Source organism: Chenopodium quinoa, unplaced genomic scaffold, assembly GCF_001683475.1.
Source record: "Chenopodium quinoa cultivar QQ74 unplaced genomic scaffold, ASM168347v1, whole genome shotgun sequence".
In the NCBI taxonomy this organism is placed as follows: Eukaryota; Viridiplantae; Streptophyta; class Magnoliopsida; order Caryophyllales; family Amaranthaceae; genus Chenopodium; species Chenopodium quinoa.
The window spans coordinates 135,079-157,345 of record NW_018743792.1 but is presented as its reverse complement, the minus strand read 5'-3'; the positions used below and the strand labels follow the sequence as shown (position 1 = coordinate 157,345).

The following is a 22,267-nucleotide window of genomic DNA, read 5'->3' as shown; positions in this document are numbered from 1 at the left end:
TTAGGGATGCTTTCAATATGATATTCATCGTTCACTTAATAGGTGTTTCTTTACCCAAGACATTGTCTTGATACCCTTTTTGAATATTCTCAAAAATCGAATGGACTCATTATTTAATACTAAATCACAATTAAATAAAAATGGAGTGATAGAAAATTAAATTACTCTAAAATTGAATGGTTCAACATAGTGTTTTACATTAAAATCCTTAAAATTTAATTAAAGCACATGAACAGGGAAATCAAAGCCAATCTCCCTGTGCCTGATTCCCATTGCCTCAACGTTCTTGTTGTGTTTCACTTGAGGCAAAGGTTTAGTGAGTGGATCGGCTACATTTGCGTCCGTTCCAATCTTACAAATTCTGATTTTACCCTCGGACTTCCATATATTCCCTTATCATGTGAAATCGCCTCTTGACATGTTTGAACTTCTAATGTTCCTTTGGCTCCCTGGCTTGAGCAATAGCTCCATTGTTATCACAATAAAGGTCTATCGGACCCTTGATTGAGGGTAACACATCAAGTTCACCAATGAACTTACGAATCCAAACTGCCTCCTTAGATGCTTCTGAAACTACCAAGTATTCGGCTTCAGTTGTAGAATCTGTAGTTGTGCTTTCCTTAGCACTCTTCCAACTAGACGCTCCTCCATTTAGATAGAATATGTACCCTGTCTGCGACTTGAAGTCGTCTTTATCAGTCTGGAAGCTTGTGTGGTGTAACCTTCAACAACCAAATCATTACTCCCACCATAAACTAGAAATTTATCCTTGTTCTTTTTTAGGTACTTTAGGATATTCTTGGCCGCAGTCCAATGCGCCTCTCTTGGATCTGATTGGTATTAACTCGTAGCACTCAAGGCACACGATACATCCGACCTAGTACATATCATGGCATACATGATCGATCCAATAAGCGAAGCATATGGAATCTGATTCATCTTATCTCGCTCCTTAGGTGTATGTGAACACTTCTTCTTGCTGAGAGTTATACCATGTGACATGGGTAAGTGCCCTCTCTTGGCCTCCTCCATGTTGAATCGTGCCAGTACCTTATCAATTAAGTACTTTGGCTCAATCCAATCATCCTTTTAGATCTATCCCGATAGATCTTGATGCCCAATATGTACTGTGCCTCTCCCAAGTCCTTCATTGAAAAGCACTTTCCAAGCCAAGCCTTTACGGACTCTAACATTGGAATGTTGTTTCCAGTGAGCAATATGTCATCGACATATAAGACGAGGAATGCGATGTCACTCCCACAGACCTTCTTGTAAACACAAGACTCGTCTAGACTTGATAAAACCAAACTTACTAATGGCTTTATTGAATCGCAGATTTAAACTTCTGCTTGCTTGCTTTAATCCATAAATGGACTTCTTAAGCTTGCATACCTTCCCAGCATTGCTTGGATCAACAAAACCTTTCAATTCGGTTGTGTCAGGTACACAGTTTCTTCCAAATTCCATTAAGGAAGGCGGTTTTGACATTCGTTCATTTGCCATATTTCATAATTTGGAGCCATCGTCCTGCAACAATCCCATCGCCATGCGATGGTTTAGCCGTTTCTTTTCGAGTCTTTGCATCGAGTCCTGCCATCATGATTAACCAATTTAATGTTTGTCTTGGTCTTTTCTTGGTCTTGTTTGAGTCTAAACACATACATTTCTAGTCACATGGTCATGACGTGAGTCTTGTAAATATCACTTACACTCACGAGTCTTCACACACTTTGTACATACATTTTTCACACCATGGTCATGTCTTAGGTCCATGCATGGGTCATCCTTTCCGTCATTCAAGTTGAGGATCCATCATATTCTCGGAAATTTCCATGTCTTTCCACAAATATATCCTTTCCCTTTACATAATTTTCCATACATTACACTTGAAAGGAATGGTGTCCTTCGAACAAGTGTATTATTCTGATAGAGGGTTCAAAATTAATTAGCAAAACTAATTATTCAGTGAAGTCAAGTGATCAAAATGTCTAGCTAGAGGCCGCTTTCGATCAGTAAGATTAATGTATAATTAATCTTACAACTTGCTCGATCTTGACTGAACCCTACGGGTCACACCAAATCATGTAACCGAACAAAGGCGATGAATAATCCAAAGGATTATATAAGTCGATAGCGATTTTACAAACTACAACGTCGGATTCCGAGCTTAGAGCGTTGAAGCCGAGCGTCGAACTTCAAGTCGATTCAAGGAATCAACAAGATGATAAATAAAGCCAAACAACAAGTCAACGCGCGCAAAAGTCCTAGCCTCACAATGTCCTAGCCATGCGAGGGCTAGGCAGTTTAGGTTGGCTAGTCAGGCTGTTGTCGCATGGCACATGCTTGGCCGCAAGCCCAGGAAGGATCGCATGGCTTAGCTGGGCGTGTACTGGCCGAGTAGGTGCATGCGGGCTAGCAACATGCCTTGCTAGCAAGGGCTGGAAACCAGCAAGGCTCGCTAGCAAGAGTGGCGCCCAGCGCTAGCAGTCCACATATGCTTGCGAGGCATGCTTGCACGGGCTGCTGCCTTGCGGGCCTACTGGCAGGGCCAGTCGAGCACCAAGCCGGCAGCAAGGCACATCTTGGTGCCTAAGGCTGGGCGCCAGCTGGTAGTCTCTCATTGGGCCGGCCATATGGGGTTGGTTTGCTTGGGGAGCAAGGGGAGGTGTGGTCCTCCTCTTGTGGTCCTCACCTACCCTCCCTCTCCATTTGCCACTTGTTGTTTACTAATTGATTTATGTATTCAATTTAATTTAAAATTAAATTAATTACTTATTTTCTCATTTCATCTACTCACCCACATGGAAAGATGATTGAGGTTTTTTGGAGTGCTTTTCCTATAAATACCAACCTTGGGAGTTGGGAAATTTACACTTTGAGTTGAATTCAATAAGGCATCTCCTAAAAGCGTGAGAAAACCTTTAAGTTGTTAAAACTCGACTTTATTTTGGTTTAGCCTCGTCTAAGCTACAAGGTAGGAACCTCGTTCGAGCGCGTGGGTGTGCGAAGTAGGAGGGTTCGCGCGTGCGGGTCTTGAGCTTCTGTGATTCGTGCTCGAGGTTCGTAAGAAGCACGCTTCAAGGGTAAGGAAGTCTTTTCCTTACTTTCTCTCTCTCCCTCTTTACGTGTTTATGTGTTTATTGCTTTAATGATTGCATGTTATTTTGTTTAGTTGTATTAATTATGCATAAGGTCTGGGTGGGTTTTAAATCTGCACGGTGCTCACGCACCGTAAAACCCAACAGCGGTATAAGAGCCTCTTGCATTTAAATTTTACAACGAAAAATTAATTAAGGTGATTTAAAATGGATTAAATTTTTGGATGAGCAACCTAATTAGATTAGGACCTCGTTTTTATTGGATTAAAATTATATTATTGCTAATTTTTTACTACGAACCCAGATTTCGACCCAAAAATAGAGGTTTTTGGGTGGAATTGATATTCTAAATCATATTTTACTTAAATAGTGGTTAAAAATGGCCTTCTAAAAGCCAAAATCTACGCAGAAAGGGGTTTTTTGTTTAGAAAGAAAAATTTTAAATCTTTAAATCTTGATTATTTATGACATGCAATTGTTGGATTATGTGTTTGATTATAGCAATAATCTTCTGCAATTTCAATCCTTATGAAGCATGTTAATGATGTGTAATGGTTGCTTAATTTGGATAGCTCTAAAATTTACATAAACTTGAAATTATTCATTCTTGCAATTAGATTGCTTGTAATGCATAATTTTACGCTAATTATGATATTTGAACCCTTAAAATAGTCGAACATTGAATCTGTAATGGTTTAATTGGTTGAATCTTGACTTGCTAAAATCTAAAGTGAACTTACTCCCTCCATGTTTTAATAAGAGTTAAACTTACTAAATGCAGTCGTGCTTTAATAAGTGTTACACTTTCATTTTTGGCAAAAAACTACATTTTAATAAGTGTTACACTTCCTCTCACATTCATTACTTTTCAATAAACTATTAATCCCACTATCTTTATTTTACAATTTTTTAATACTCAAACTACCCCACTTACCTCTTATTTTATTTAAGTCAATTATATTGGCTAAAACTATGTGCCGGTCAAAGTGTAACACTTAATAAAACACGGAGGGAGTATTTTGAGCTTTAATCATTTTGGAAGTTGATTAAAATCATGAATGTTCATACTTGTGCTTGAATATTATTCTTCATTTGAAAGTTGAAATATTCAAATATGCATGAGTATGATCCGAAATTGATCCTTGATCATGAGTCCGTGCAAGCCAACGAGTCTAACAATCCTAGTGGTCCAAACACATGGTCAAGGGTGCAACAAAACAATGTTCCTATTGTCCATGGGTTATTCATACAAGGGTCCAAAGACATCAAGGCCATACGCATGGGCTTCAACATTTCCTCACACATGTGCAAGTCATGCGTTACTTGGGTGGATGAATAAGCAAAGATATTTTGCCTTGGATTCTTGATCTTATGTGTTCAACATAGAGTCGGAATATTCTTGTATTCCAAATCAGTCATTAAGCAAGAGTTTGAAGGCAAGAGACAAGGCATTGAAGCTAGGAGTTACACGGTTTTAATGTGGCTTTTAATTAGAGAATTACTCTCTTGTTGGGCGCCATTTTGAATGTAATTGCTGTAGTTATTTGCCTTTTATTCCTTAGTTAATTGTGTGTTAGAATTTTCTGTTTATTAGAGTTTAATTAGTGGGTTAATTATTGTAATAAAGAAAGGAACTCCCAAAACCGTTGAAATGGGAGAGCAGGCGGATTAGCAGCGGTTTCCGCTAAAACCACTGCCTATTTAGTGTGCAGCCATCAGCTAACAACAGCAGCAATGGTTAGCCTTTAATGAGTAGCGGTTTTCATGGAACCGTTACGCATGAAGGGCTTTAATGGCTGTCGATTTTTAAGTGTTCTCTTTTAAACTAAGTTTAGTTTAATTATTAGCTAAGTGAGCTCATTCATTGTAACTACTTCCTTAGGCTATAAAAGGAAGTCTAGTTTATCATTTGTACTTAGCTTATCTTGGAATGAACAAATCATATTTTGGAATTACTTTGTGTTTTCCTAAAATAACTTGTGGACTCAAGTTACTTGAACTCATGGACTCGAGTTTGTGAGCTTAACTCGGAGTGTTCAGGGATAGCTTGTTTTATGGTTAGTAGAGTGAGTTTTCAACTCTAACCATATCTATGATCGACTTAGTTCACTCACGTGATCTAGTCTTTACCTTACTATATTCCCCACGCATAAACACCAAGCCTCAATACACCTAGCCTAAACACACAACCCATATCACTTAGCCACGCAACTTAACCTTAGTTTTCGCATCAAAGTAACTGTTGGATAAATTATTTTCATTGGAGATTGATTATTTATTCAACTAATTTTGTTAAACTCGTAATTAATTTTAATCTTTGGTTGAATTGATCATGAGACAAGCCCTCAATTTTTATTGCATCAAGTTGACCAAAAATTACTTAAGAATAGTTCTTAGAGTAATTTTGGTTTTGTGCACTAAAATTGGATTAATTAGGTTAGACTTGTTTTAATTCAAAATTGCTCAAATGTTAGTTTAAAAAATCAATTTGGAATTAACTAAAAGTCACACAATTTTATTTTATATTTTTTGGATTAAAATCCCAATGCATACCCCAAAATTGAGACATGATGCCTCTTCGCTAGCCTCGGCCAGCAGGGCTGCTGACCGAGGGTTGGTGCGGTGTGTGCAGGGAGGGTGTACGAGTAAATGGTGCGGTGGATGTTGTGCGTGTGCATTGCGGGTTGCTAGGCAGCACTCAGCCCGCAGCAAACGCTGCTAGGTTGCCTTGGTAGCATCAAGTAGTACGGCAGGCATGGGCTACAATGCGCATAGCACTTGGCGCAAGCCTAGGGTTGCTAGGCAGCACTTGGTGCCAGCACTAGCACGCACAAAGGGCGCAACTAGCGTCGTGAAAAAAAAAAAGAATTGCAATTTATTTTTAAAAGATAGGACTATTATGAGAAGATGTGCAAAAGGTGGAATTATTATTGTAGGATATTAATTTTTGAAAAATTATTAGAGCGCCACTTAGGATTAATATATTTAATACGCTACAATTGAATTATGTTACGTAAGAATAGTTTTACTTTTTAAAGCGCTACGTAGGATTATAATAAAAAAGCTCCACGTAGGATTAATAATTTTAAAACACTACATTAGGATTATGCCACATAAGATTAATTTTAGAGTGTCACATAGGAAAATGTTATATTTAAGCCAATGAAAAGAAAAAAAAGAATTGCAATTTATTTTTAAAAGAGAAGACTATTATGAGAAGATGTGCAAAAGGTGGGATTATTATTGTAAAGTTTTTCATTTATTTTAGATCAAAATTTTTATATTAACTATAAAAATAAAATCAGCGCATTTTTTGTGTGGCTGACCATATCGTATGGCCTGCTGAGACACACCCAAACACTAACCGAGTAACTCGTAATCGTCCGAGTAACCCCTGATCGATTGGGTAACCCTTGACCAACAAGTAAATCTTGACCAAGTGACCACACGGTGTGACTAGCAACATATGAAACTTTGTGAAATAAAATATTATCTTTTTATATTACGAATTTTATCTAAATATGAGAAACGAAGTTAATAACTCATTAAATTCAAGTAGTAAGCAGACGAATATTACAAAGTTTATTAGATAAATATATATTTAGTAAAATATTTTATTTGAAAATATACAAACAAATCGTGCATCGCACGGGCTTCATCTTGTTTCATATAATATAATATATTCTTATTTCCACGGCGAACATCATATAAATTGAATTTATGGTGATTTGAAATCAGATCAGGTTAATAATATGTTAGGTTGAGTTCAAAATGGGTTAGGAATAAGTCGGGTTGAATTTGGGTCGGGTCAATAACAAGTCGAGTTGATTTTGGGTCGGGTTAGTAACAGATCGGGTTGAATTTAGGTCGGGTTAGTAACAATTCGGGTTAAAGTCAGGTCGGGTTAATAACCAGTCGGGTTAAATTCGGGTTTTGACGGGTTAAAACAAGTTTGGGTCAATCTCAGTTTAGGTCGAGTTCGATTCAGGTTAATAATTTACTATTTATATTCAGGTCGGGTCATCTTTAGGTCGGGTCATGTTCGGGTTCGGGTCTCAAATACTCGGGTTAATTCGGGTCTAGGGTTGGTTTCAGGTAAGGGCATATCGGGTTCGGATCATCATTTTTCCTAGTTTAAACATCGGTTAATAATAATCAGGTTCGGGTAAATTTATGGGTCGGGTCAGCTTTTGACAACTCTAGCTGAGAGGTGAGAGTTTTTACAATTTAATTGCTAGTAGATAATATAAGAAAGATTTTAGTTTTAGGAGTTTGAGTTCTTTGGAAAATTGGGCCTTTGGGGAATATTTTGAATTTTAATTAAATTTTTTGAAAATGAGATAAGGGAAACGAATCCTGGCGTGGAATGGATATCATGGTTAGACCCATACATATCCGTTTTTCTCTAAAGGATTCGGATCTGTGAGGTCCAAATCTTGAAGGTCCATATTACATTGATCTTAAATTACTCGAGCATTCAACTTTTGGATAATTAAACAAGTTCAATTCAAGATTTTATCTTTCGTTTCAAATTTTGGTATTTATTCTTTCTCTATATTCTCATTTTTTTTGCCCTTACTTTGATTTTTATAATATAAAAAATTTTTGAATTTAAATATGTGTGAGTAACTATTACTAGGGTTTTTGGAGATCCATAAAGGCAATGGGATGTTTATGATGAATTGATTGTCAATGATGCATGTTAATTTCTTATTGATTGCATTATTATTGCTTTCAAATTAGATTTGGACAATTTTAATTGAATATGTTTTGTAATATTAGGATATGCATCCAGAGGTATAAACTTGTTATTAAGGCTATTTTAAATAAATGGAGTTGGATCTAGTAAATTGTTAAGGCTAACATAGAGATGAGGGAACGTGTTATCCTAAATATTGCCGCATCGTTAATTGTTTCTTGGTTATCGTTTATCTCTGAATTGTTTTCATTGGTGAACCTATGCCTTAAGCAGTTTAGCATTTGACTTTCACTTATTTAAATATCGTCTTTTTGTATCAATTATAAAAACTTGGTCTCGTAATCTAAATTCAACTAAATTAATACGATTAAACGAATAATGTTTCCTGCGGATTTGACCCTACATCTTTGTCTACTTAGTTAGTAGATTTTAGGTAATACGATTTTAGCATATCAGGTGCATTGTCAAGTAGGAAGTTTATGGAATTCTTCATCAATGTCACTCTTTGCCATATGAAGGACATCATGCATGGTCTACATGCTTGCCAACGAGAAGCTACATTCCTTGTTCTCCCCCATCCCTATTTGTTTGCCCCATTGTAATTTTGTAGGTTAAATTTTACAAACTCTGACCACAAATTATCTCCAATTTATAAGATATAATATAGTGTATGAGATTGATCCATTAAAATGATTTCTTTTATATTAATATCACATTTTTATAATTTTTTCTTAGATGAAGTTAGAGAAGTTAATGTTTTAAGACGTGTCTTAGAGAGTGAAAAGTCAAGCAGAATAAGTAAATAGGGACAAAAAGAGTAGCTAGGAGAAAGCTATGTGGCCCCACAAAGCAATGTTTCAGTATTATCAAAGTAACACATGGTATTAGTTACACAAAAGTATTGTTTGGTTGATCATATGAGAACTTATTTTCCATAGACAATTTAAATTCCTTGGAATTAAACATTCAATTTCTTAAGAATTGCAAATATTTGTTTGATTAATAAGAAGAAATTCGCAAATTATGGGTATTTTGATTATCAAGGAGGGCTTTAATAATTTAATTCCTACATTTTGTAGGCATGGCAGATTCCCATGAACTATCAATTCCTATATATTTCACTTTTATAGTGAACCAAACAAGTCTACTATTTCTAAATTTCAATAAATTTTCAATTTTCCCATTCTTTTGTTCAACCATACAAGGCCCAAAATGGCATATATGGATGCTAGTGGGACTTTTTTCCAAACTAAACTTTATTATCAAAGTATTTTACAAAGTGGACTCGTGGCAAAACTATTTACCAAACTAAGTTTTCAGGGTAAAACGCTGTCTCGGACAGCGTTTATACCCTGGTTTTTTTTAAAAAGTATTCAACGAGTAAAACGCTGTCTGAGACAACATTTTACATGTTGACTTTTTTTTAAATTTCGTAATTTTTTATTTTAAAATAAAAAAAATTACACAAAAAACGCTGACTAAGTTAGCGTTTTACTCGTTGAATATTTTTTTTAAAAAAAAACCAGGGTATAAAACTTTGTCCGAGACAGCGTTTTACCGTGAAAGCTTAGTTTGGTAAATAGTTTTGCCACGAGTTCACTTTGTAAAATACTTTGATAATAAAGTTTAGTTTGGAAAAAAAATCCATGCTTGTGACCATGTGAGGCGATTGTAACTTAGTTATCCAATGAGGAGATTGTAGCTTGGCAATTCTGACATAGTACACAATGTCGCAAGGGTTGTAGCTATCCAATGTGATTGCTTAATAATAGAAGTTTAGAGGCGAAAGAAAAGAATAAGATGCGTTTAAGAATATTGTAATCAATAGACTAACATTATTTTGAGTTTGTACAAATCAAAGAGTAGTATATAATCACTATCTTAAAGTCTTGATGATGTTTAATACATATGTAGCTTAGAATTCAAACTGCATTTTTGGTGTGTATCCAAGTTCATTGAGGTAAGTTGCCATAGTCATGTTCATTCCTGGTGGTCCACACCTCAATATCTGATATCGTATACATTACAAACAAAGTCTAGTTAATTAGTTAGTGCAAGATTATTAAAAAAAAAGAAAAAGTAAACAGATTTCAAATATTTGTGATCTAATTAAAATTAGCCAAAATTAGATTCAAGCATGGTTGCCTTAATTTTTTTTTCTTTGTATGGTACTATGGTCTCTTGATATGTATACATGGTTATCTTTTTTAATCAAAACATTGTTTTTAATAACTTATATTTTACATAAGAGAAGGTATTGGGTGCGGATTGCTGCACGTAAATTTGCATGCGGCAGGCTTAACTGATACATTTTATTTGTTGGTTGATATGTTTCATGTGTTGGCTGCTATATTTCATTTGTTGGCTGATATGGTTTTTGCGTTGGCTAATATATTCCTTTTGTTGGCTTGATATGCTTCATGTGTTGGCTGATATATTTCATTTGTTGGCTGATATGATTTTTGTGTTGGATAATATATTCCTTTTGTTGGCTTGATATATTCTTTTTGTTGGCTTAATATATATATATATATATATATATATATATATATATATATATATATATATATATATATATATATATATATATATATATATATATTAATTTTATTTTTGATATGTTTCTTTTGTTGGCTGATATCAGACATCATTTAGCTTATATGTTTATTTAGTTGGCTGATAAATTTTTTTTTTGGCTGATATGTATATTTTGATTGTTGGCTGATATGTTTATTTTGTTGGCTTACTTGTTGCTTTTGTTTGCTGATTTCATCCTTTTGTTGACTGATATGCTTTATTTGTTGGTTGATATGTTCCTTCTGTTGGCTGATAAGTACCTTTTGTTGGCTGATATATTCTTCTTGTTGGCTGAAATGTATCTTTTGTTGGCTAATATATTTATTTTGTTGGCTAATACGTTTTTATTGATGTCTAATATGTCCCTAATATTGACTGATATCAGACATCAATTGGCTGATATGTTGATCGCATAAAGTTAAATGGGGCAAAAATAAAGGGAAAGAAGTATACTTATATGCATCATTTGTTATCTAATACTTCATCCGTCTCTATTCGTTTGCCGCATTGCCAAAATGTGGGTCAAACTTTAATAACTTTGACCATAAATTCTCATTGTTCTACCATCTTAGTTGCTTATATATGTCGCTCCTATAGTATACTTGTATGTCACTAGAATATTATAATTCTAACAATTATTTTGAATGTTAATCTCATTCACTAGGTTTTAATATGGGTTGATTATGTGACACTCTTAATATTGCAACCTAAGTTGATAAAATCAAATGTAATATAATTTACTTTTTTTTCTTTCCGCTCTTGACCCCTCAAAATTTTATGAAATTTGATGAGAACTTGTATTTTATTTGTAGGATTAAAGTTGGTTGCAAACGTAGGCGTGATTTGTTCGCCACAGACGACTCTTACAACCTCCTGCGAAAAAAGATATTTTGTGATGTAGCATTTTGTTTATTTGGTTCCCCTATTACTTAATTTATTCGGTGTGTCAGTACTTTTGTTTCGTTAATTGAAATCTTACTCAAAAAAAAAGAAGAAGAGGATTTCTGTTGTTTTGCGGTAGATTTATAAAGATTAGAGAGGTGCAGGAGCTTTTATTGAGAAGACAACACCTTCAACTAACATAAAACAAACCCTAAATTTACCCTCCTACGCACAACAATACAAGAAAAAAATTGAAGTGCAACTTGATTTCACTGTAAATTTGCACTTTGAACTTGGGGGAAGGGGAAAGGTAAGGTTTCCCAAGCCCGAAAATTGCCCCTAATAGGAATTGAACCCCAAGCTTATCGTTGGAAGTTCCTTTCTTTACCACTAGATTAACAATTGAAGTTAAAATACCGATCATTAGATTTATTATACATCAAGGCTATTGGTTCATTAAGCTCTAAACTTCTTATTCATCATGGTCTTCATTCCTCAATTTTTTAGCTTAAAATTCCATCACATAATTCCTTCATTGAATTTTGTCAGTATAATAGGGATTATTCTTACTTTTTTCTTTACTTAAGCCTCGTTTTTTCACCTTATTTTTACTGAACTGAAATTATTTTCATTTATTTAAACTTAGACTTTATTATTTTCACCTTATTTTTGCTGAACTGAAACTATTTTTACTTAAATGAAATTATTTTCACTTGAAATTAATTTTACTAAACTAAAGTATTTCTACCGATAAAAAATTATTTTTATTGATTGTCTATTACATTTTTGTTTTAAAGTTAATATTTTTGTTTTAAAGTTATTGATTTATAATGACTAAAAATTATTTTTAATAAATTCAAATTATTTTTACTAAGTGAACTTATTTTCATTGAACTAAATATTATTTTTACTAAATATTTTTTTAAGGTAAATAGAACATACCTTATTTTTATTGATTATCTTTTTACTAATTGAAACTAATTATTTTTGTAAGGTGAAGAGAACAAGTCATTAGCTTATTATATTTTAATTTTTTTTTTTTTTTTTAATTGAACCTTCAATAGTTACAAGCTTAGCTATATGGCAACAATATGATAAACATACGTTTGGAAGAACTGAAAGGAATGTACCATCACTTCAGTTGCCGGTTTAGGGCAATGCTCCATGATCATTTCTTTAGATATGTTACCAGTACCGGAATCCCAGTTTCGAGGAGGCTAACAAATCAGACATATATATCATATTCATCATATAAGTATGCATTTTGATATATTCCTCCGTTAATGATTATGTGTAACTTTTACTATTTTTGTCCACTAAACATTATATGCAACTAAAAAATTTCTTTCCTCTTCTATCCTCATTTAAAAAATTAAAACACAATTAACTAACTATAATCAGATTTTATTTATCACTAATTCTCACCCAATTTTCATCCCAACCAACCCAATTTAATTCATCAACTCTTCGTCTTCAATTCAAGAACCCAAAAACCATCTTCATTCATCTTCATCTTCCCCTATATTTTCTCTCTCCTCTTTCACTCTCATTATCTCTTTGATTTTTTTACAGATCTTTTTTCTCTCTTCAACTTCAACAATTTCGCGGGATTTTTGGGAGTTTGTGGGCGTGGATTTCGTGGGGGTGGTGGTGGGTTTCGTAGAGGTCGATTTCGTGGCGTTGTTTGGAGGTGGTGGCCTGGGTTTTTGTAGGTGGTACGGTGGTGATTTCGTGGGGGTGGTGGTGGGTTTCGTAGAGGTCGATTTCGTGGGAATTGTTTGGAGGTGGTGGCCTGGGTTTTAGTGGGTGGTACGGGGGTTGTTTGGAGGTGGTGGTGAGTTTCGTAGAGGTCAATTTCGTGGGGTTGTTTGGAGGTCGTGGCCTGGGTTTTTGTGGCTGGTACGGGGGTTGTTTGGAGGTGGTGGTGGGTTTCGTAGAGGTCGATTTCGTGGGGTTGTTTGGAGGTGGTGGCCTGGGTTTTGTGGGTGGTACGGTGGTGATTTCGTGGGGATGGTGGGTTTTTGCGAGGGTGGTGGTGGTTTCGTGGGGTTGGTAGTGGTGGTGGTGAAGCCGGCGTCGAAGACGGCGACGGTGTTGGTGGTATTGGCTGGTCTTGGTGGTGGCAGTGGGTGGTTGATTAATCAAATATTCACTCTCCACCTTAATTACATACCCCTATAATGCATTAATCACCATTATCAACTTTTGCTTCATAAACCGCAAACTCTCGCAAAGTTGCACATAACCATTAACGGAGGTAGTATATTCTATTTAAGATAATCCATTTCAGTTTGTAAAGAAAGAAAATATGTACCTGAGATACAACATAGTAGACCTTAAATTGTTCTGGGTATACATTGGCAAATCTGTCAAGATCGTCCTGTAAAAAATTGCAGCACAAAACTCAGTATATATCAGTTGGATATTTGCAGTGTAGTGAAATAATGATGCAGAAAACAGGATGAATTCTGTTACCTTGAGAAGAATGTCATCAACTGTATGGTTGGCGAAAATAAGATGGATCTTTGTCTTGTCTTTCGGGTTTTCTAGTATGGCTCTAGTAAGCTAGGGCAGTAAGTCCAATGACAGAATTAAAAGGTAATCAGAATTCGAGTACTTGTCAAAAACAGACATTACAAATATATACTGATGATGTATTGATGTTTAACCTGAAACATAGGAGTGATGCCGGTACCTCCAGCAAGCATACCAAATGCTCTGGCTTGGCCCGGGTTGTACCTAAACCGTCCCTTGATACGTGAAAATCATAATTAGTTTAGTACTGCTAATGAGTAATCCATCAAATAAAATTGTAGAACGGTACATGAAGATCATGAGAGTTATATATTTTTACCACAGGTCCTATCACAGGCAGGAAATCACCCTCGCGCATCTGTCTGAAATGGTGGGACATTCGTCCTTGGGGATACATCTACAATTTAGTCGATAACAAACACATATGAAACCAGGACAAAAGTCTTACAGAATAATCAGGTACTATCAAAAGACCAAAAAAAAGCTAAAAACAAGAATTGCAGTTCTGATTTCAGGTCATTAGTAAAGCTTTTATAAATTAAATCCCAAATCTACTATATGTTCCATTCTTGCTAATTTCTTATAAATGTATACCTTCACAAGTATTTCAAAGTACCCTTTAGTTGAGTCCAAAGTTATCGGAATATATGGTCTGACAATTTATTGACCTTGACTATCTTTTCCCCTGAATTGCAAATATTCATGACATACTTTAAACTACATATAAGTATGAAGTAGCTAGTGAATAAGTTACAGGGAAAAAATAAGCTAACCTGCATCTGATGTATTGGCCAACAGGAAGACCCAGCACAGATTTAGGCGTAGGAAGTGCAAAACGGAATTTGTCAGTGGCTCACCCTTTTTCTTTTAACAAGCTTAAATTCCTTGAATTTCCTGGGATCTAAGCAGCCTATAAAAAACATATATAGGTAGTTATTGCCAATTTACCATCATAAACTTATGCAATAAAAAAATATATATATATATTACTATGATTGTTTTACTTAAAATAATATGTATTATTCTGTGAAAGAATTGAATACCATGTAATGATATATAAATACAAACCTTTTTGTTTCCTTTTGCCTAAGAATGTGATGGTGGCAGCTGTAGCAATGACAACCAAGGCGATAGCAATCCCGAGTGGATAGTCTGTGAATCTCTTCAAGGAATCATCTATGTCGAAGTTGGGAATGATTTCCCAGTATGTAGAGTTAAGGAATAACTGTCGAAATTTTGTCAGCATTTTGTTGAAACAATGCAAGCAACAAAGTTTCATGCACCTGAAAAATAAAACATGATTATGTGATATAGTATGTTAAACAAAGTCTAATTATGAGATTATGCTTTACTTGTATATGTTACCTTAGGTATGTTTTCTTGTGGTATAATTTTCTGTAACAGTATCAAGGAAAGGATCAAGATTGCTAACACTTATTTAATGTTATTATTCTAAATTCTTTTAGTTCTTTACTTTATTATAAATTAATTATGATAAAAGATAATTTAGTACTTGACAAGATTATGTACTGTACTAGCCCATTTGGATAGCTTAACTAAGGTTTATTAGTTCTGATTTTCAAAAAAAAGATTTTGTACTAACAGCTTGTATAGTATTATGTCATACAGTACATTGAATAAATGTAAAAGGGATTTGTCCTTAGTGTTGTATAAATTGTAACATTAACACACAAGTACATGTCTCATTATAAATCACTCGTTCCCATAGCAAGATTGTATTATGGAGTATTATCTTCTTGATGTATCTTCATTATCTTCTACACGAGTGATTATAATCATAGGCGGTGTAAATGTGTAATTCAGTATAGTGACATTGATGGCGAGAGGGTGGGTTGAGGGAGTTACAACTTACAACACACATACACGACGTGTACTTGATAATGTGAACACTTAGCTCGACACATAACTTTGGTGAGAGCCCATTTCTCTCAGACTTTGGTGAATAATTCCGTTATCATAATATTTTGTGGGAACTCGAAGTATCCTATAATTTGGTTGAAAACTATTGTTTCCACATCCAAAGATAGATATATTTGCAAAACAAAAATTTGGAACTCAGAATCATTTTTATCTAAAGATACGGCATATATAGTGTCGACTCTATGTTTAGATGATGGCATAGACAAACGTAGAAGTTACTAATGGTCTCTTTATGTTTGAAAATGCTTAGTTGTTTTACAAAAAGAGCAAAGCAGGTCATAGGAATTCTGGAGTGAGTTGCTTTAGAAAAGGAGCAACGCAGGTCATTGTAATTCATAGAGGAACTTAAATAAAGTTTATAGCTTGTAATAGGTTGTTCTATTCTAGTAAGGAGTCTATGTTTAAAATCCTTTGGAATCGTAGTTTTTTTTTTTCTTTGTTTTTTTCTTGTTTAGGGCCAATAAGTTTTCACGCAAAAATCACTGTGTGTTTGAATTCCTTAAGCTTTGTGAAACGCTAAACATCGCCCGCAATTTACCATATAAAGCCCACAAATATGATATGATTTGACCATTATGCCCTTTTTCTAAAATTGAAATAATCTCGGTGTAAAAAATGTGGAGCCGTACTGGCTCGCCGGGGGAGACCGGATGGCAGGCCGGAGATGCGGGGGACGCCGGAGGTACGTCGTCGTCGACGGAAAACGAGGTAAGTCACCGTTAAAATTCACGGTTTACCGTCGGAGTGGCTCCGGCGCCTAGGGTGGACGCCCAAACCGTAGCCTGGACGTCCAAGCCGGACGCCAGAACCACCAGAGTGGCGTCCAGCCCAGACGCCCAGACCACCAGACTGGCGTCCTGGGCAGACGCCACTCCACTGGGTGAGGCGGCCCTGCCAGGCGCCAGTCCAGTGGCTGTGGCAGCCCTGGCAGACGCCACCTTTAATAATTAATTTTTTTTTTCTTTTTTGATTTTGTTGTTGTTTTTTATTTAATTTTTTTGTAAAAAAAAATCGAAAATGATTTTTTAAAAAAATTCGAAATGGGTTTTTTGTAAATTAAATTTGAAAATTCGAAATAGATTTTTTTAAAATTAAATTTGAAAATTCGAAATGGTATATTTTTAAATTTAGTTTGAAAATTCGAATTGGGTTTTTATAAAAATTAAGTTTGATTATATATAATTATGTTTTTTTTTGTGTTAATTCTGTGGAAATATAGAAATTAAATGTATTATCCGTTAAATGTATTTATTGTAATATATAATTGATGCAGGAATATGGTGGAGACGGAAATGATTACAGTGGGATATTTGGACATGATGGTCCATTCGAAGAAGCTCAACAGGCGATTGATTGGGCAAAACAGGTTGCAATTGCAGCTGGATTTTGCTTGGTAGTAGCAACTCATAAATCTCAACGGGATGGTAGAATGGATCGCATTTTGAGATGTGACCGTTATCGCAAAAGAGAAGAAAGAGATTTTCGTACAGCCACTCGGTTTGACACAAAGCGGAAAGGTTGTGGGTGTGAGTTCAGAGTAAAGGTTCGACAACTACGGAGTCGTGACGGTTGGGAAGTGATAGGTTACTCTAAATGGGGGTATCACAACCATGAGATGATAGTATATGAAGAGGGTCATCGACAACTGAGCGGCTTAAGTCCTGCTGCGAAACTAGTTGTGAAAGAAATGAGTGATGCTCAAGTGAAGCCTGCTAAAATATTAGCATCTGTGTTAGAGAAATTTCCAGAAGACCATCCAAACCGAAGACACATCTACAACGTCAGACAGCAACTCAGGTTTGAACGGTCAGAGGGAAGGAACCCTATACAGCAGCTGCTACACCAGGCACAATCACGTGGTTACCTGTTCTGGTTTGATTCTGATGAAGATACAGCGGAGGTGACTCATCTTTTCCTTGTGCATCCTGATTGTGCTGATATGATCAAGTCTTGGCCATTTGTGATTTTGATCGACTCAACGTACAAGACAAACAAGTACAAGTTCCCTCTGGTTGAGATGGTTGGGATGGCTCCAACGAACCAGAACTTTCTGATTGGTCATGCAATCATCAGGGATGAGACGGCTCCAAGTTATTATTGGGTGTTGGAGAAGCTGAGAAACTACATCGGGCCTAATGTTCATCCAGCAGCCATCATCAGCGACTGTGAGGGAGGTCTCTTTGCCCCCATAGCAGAGCTGTTTCCCGAATCGAACCACTTATTGTGCACATGGCACATCAACAACTGCGTGAAAGTGAAAGCCTACAACCTTTTCAAGAAGAATTTGGAAATGGCAGAGAGATTGGTGAATGGTAAGTGGCGGAAGATCCTACAGGCTACCACAGAGGAAGCGTATGAGCGAGCATTGGCTAACTTCAGGGATTCGTACCAGTGGTGTCCGGCACTGGTGGACTATGTGATGCATCAATGGGTCCCTCACAGGGAAAAGTTTGTCAAATATTGGACAAACCAGGTACTTCATTTTGGGAACACTACAACATGTAGAGTTGAGAGCGCTCATAGAGCTACCAAGGACTGGATTGATTCATCGACCGCTGCTTTGGATACACTGTTCGCTAGACTGAACAAGTCAATTGAAACTCAGAAGAACGACATCAGGAACTCTCTAGAGGACTCCAGACGACGACATGGTACGATGTATAGCCATTTTATATTTAAGATTCTCCAAGGTCGTGTGTCGCACTACTGCTTGGGGTTGATTCTCACTGAGCTGAACAGGGTGAGGGACTTGGCTGACGAAGTGTATACTCGGTGTGGGTGTACTATTTCAGTAACTCATGGATTACCTTGCGCATGCACCATTCACCGCGTTATTACAGAAGAAAGGGCGTCGTTACATGTTGATCAGGTCCATTCATTCTGGAGGACGCTTGTTATTGGTGAGCATGCAGACAATCAAACGGCCGACCGTGAACAGGAGGAGTTGGAGCAGTTCAGTTCGATGTACGACCGAGTGTCCTCCAGCCATCCTTCTATTATTCGTGACGCTACTCATGTACTTCATGACATGTTCCACCCGTCTAACTTAGATTATGAGGAACCCGAAAGAGTTGACCGTCCTCGAGGTCGACAACGGCGGAACAGGAGTGCGTTTGAGTATATCCGTGGTCTTGGTCGTGGTCGTTCTCGTGGTCGGACATCGTCATCTAGTCGTAGTCAATCTTCATCGTCTGTGAATATGCCCCTGAGAACTGGTACGTTTTGGTTGTTTTTATTGCACATAGTTTTAAAGTGTTACTCCTTCCTTCTTAACTGTCTATAATTAATTATATGGTGAATAGGAAGAAACGATGTTGATCAGTTTCCGTACAAGGAAAGGATACCTGCGATCATCATGTCGTACTTGGAAGGGTGGAATGATGTAATCGGAGATGGTAACTACGGATTCCGGGTCGTGGCTGATGTTTTTCAAATGGGCGAAGACAACTACGGTTTGGTGCGTGAGTTGATGTACAGCGAAATTGCCACTAACCGAAATGTTTATCGTCATGTGTACCAGGATGACTTGGATGGCGCTCTGCGGCGTATCCGGTGGGGAGGTGGACCTTGCGGCGAAATTCATTATTTTGACGCGCCCCTAGATCTGTTTGCCGTTGCAAACATTTACAAATGTGCAGTCATGCATTTCGGCCTGGGAGTGCATAGTCAAGCTTATTATCCTTGTACCACGGTTCTCCCTTGGCGGTTGCGTGAGACTGTCACCACACCGGTCAGAGAGCTAGCTATTGCGTTTCTTGGGTCGTCATACAGACATTTCATCCGACTAGACATGTCAACCGATTTTCCGGTGCCACCGATTATACCTCGGTGGTACACCATTCGCACAGCGAGCGTAGAGGGTTGGGATGCGCTATATAATGACCGGATCCACGAATGGAACACCCTAGCTGCATTTTAGTTTTTCATGTTTACATTCTTTATTTGTAATCTTATTTGTACGTTGCTCTTTTAATGAGAACATTAATATTTTATATTGTATTACTTACTGCATTCTATATGTTGCATGGGTAAGTTGCGCGGATCCACGAACGGTTATATCAAAATTTAAAAACAGCACTGATAATATGTTTAAGTTGGAAGCTAAAAGAACAATCTAAAATGTTACAATTTTACAACATAATGTCCAACATAATGCTCTATAAATAAAATACAATAACCATCAGTAATCCCTCCTCGACGACGACTCCCACTGCGCAAGGGTCTGTTCCAGACTATCAACAACAGCTCTCCCTATTGCACTCATGCTGTCCTTCTCAAGAGAGAGTTTCTGTACGTCTTGCATTATCTTTCTCATCCACTGCATACAACAAAAAACAGAAGATGAAATACAATAACAACAAATAAAACTTAATTAAAAGACAACGATAAATATAATAAAAGACATACCGCTTCCGTGGCAGTAGGCGGTGGCACATAATCATCATCGCTGTGGTCGAGATCAGCGATCAACCTCGGGTGCGAATACCGGTTGAACCATTCCATGTAGTAATGGTCACACATGGGAGTAACCCCAGAGGGCGGCCGCTGCAACTCCGCAGTCCATAAGCGGGCCACCATCGGAAACTGGTCCCACGTCCCGGTCATGATATCCGGCCATTCCACGACGTAGTCCCTCGACGATGCAGGTCGGACCGCCTTCATCGGGCACGCCGGGGGAGGAGGGACAACTTGGACAAATCCAAGCTGGCGAAGACAACGCTGGGGCATGTACGCCTCGACGATGTCACGATACTGAATGAGTCCCGTGTACAGGGTCCTGGGTACCCTAACACTAGGGTTCGGGCCGAAAGGCATCCAGTTCACCTGTACAATAACAACATATAAAATTTAATAACATGAATATAATATGTGCAAATAATAAAATGTAGACTCTATAAATAAACGTTACCTCTAAGGGGGACAGCCTGTCCAGCAATAACCGTATCGATCGGAGGCGGTCAACGGACTTCTTCTCCGAGTGCGGACTCCACGCACAAGCACGCGGCATCCCCTCATCAATAGGAACTGGGTCACGATGTGGTCGCAATGCAGGAAAGTACTCGTATATCCAGGTCTGCAATAGAGTCAGACACCCAGTGATACCTGCCGCGTCAGCCCGACTCGCAAATCCTAGTTGGCGATACAAATACGCCAACGTAGCCGATCCCCAGGAAAACTGGCCTACACTGTCGGGGTCACACGCCTCTACGATGTCGCGTGGCCTGAGCTTGTTTCCGCCGCTCTTATCCGGAAACAAGGTACATCCGAGGAGTAGAAAAACATAAGCACTCAGTTGTGCGTCGGGCGTCCTACGTGCACTCGGGTACAAACACCGCTGCAACACGGATGCGATCTTCACACCTCCGTGTTCCCAAACACCTAGCGCCTCGGTGTACAGTGCAGCCCTGTCCACCGCCAACAACTCCGCCAGCGAATCTGCCTGATCCGCATCAGCCACAACACAAAGTCGTTTACCCTCAACACGAATCCCCAGAATGGCCTCGACGTCATGTAACATGATCGTCATCTCACCGAACGGAAGGTGGAAAGAGTTTGTATCCGGCTGCCATCGCTCAATGAAAGCCGTGATCAGCGTACTGTCAATCTTATCGTGCATGGTGGCAGGAACGTGCTTCACCCCAGTGCCCTCCAGTCGCTCGAACATCTCGCTCTCCGCCGGCCAGGCCTCAGCCCATGTACGCAAAAAGCTACAAGTCTTTTCCCGGGTATGACATTTCAACAACCCCGTAACTGAAGGCCTCTCCTGGTCCTCCCAAATACGGGCAGCTATGTGTCCTAGAAAGCTAGGAATCACACTCCCGTCAACAGGCCCACCGGGCACCTCACTCCTAACAACCCAAGAATCATTACCGGCCCTCGACCGTTTCCTGCTTGCCCCAGATACAGTGGACGCAGATGATGTGCCAGATCTACTAACAAACCTACCACCCCTACCCTTATGCACCTCCACCATATGCGTCTCGTACATGTCATCAACCCTCTGACTGAATGGACCGTAATCATCATACGGTCCACTGCCATCGTCCACATCCTCATCCTCATCTGCGCCCTCCTCCTGCTCCTCCTCCTGGTCACCCTCCTCAGCATCAGCATCATCATCGTCATCCTCATCCCGACGGTGGATCCGTTCTCTACGAACTGAGGCCGAAATACCACGGGATCTGACATGTCTATGCCCCGACCTCTCCACTGAATAACTTCTACTAAGAAGCTCTATATTCTTCCCCGCACCATGACGACCTAGTGAATTCTACACAAAATTTTAAAATATATAAACATACAAAAATTTATACGATAAATAATCATCATCGCAAATCAAATAAACTAAAAACATACAAATAATTGTAAACAAAATATAAACGTAGAAAAAATACAACGAAATTGAAAAAATTTATAAAAATAAACAACAAAATATAAAAACAATTCAAAATTATATCACAAAAAAAAAAAAAAAAAATTAAAAACAATTTTTAAAAAAATTAAAAAAAAAATTGGGGGGGGGGGGGGGGCGCCC

The 22,267-nt window shown here is 37.6% G+C and overlaps 1 pseudogene; it reads right to left on the bottom strand.

The window, feature by feature from the left end:
* Positions 1–9,391: 9,391 nt before the first annotated feature.
* On the bottom strand, positions 9,392–15,061 carry LOC110685163 (annotated as a pseudogene).
* Positions 15,062–22,267: the final 7,206 nt, after the last annotated feature.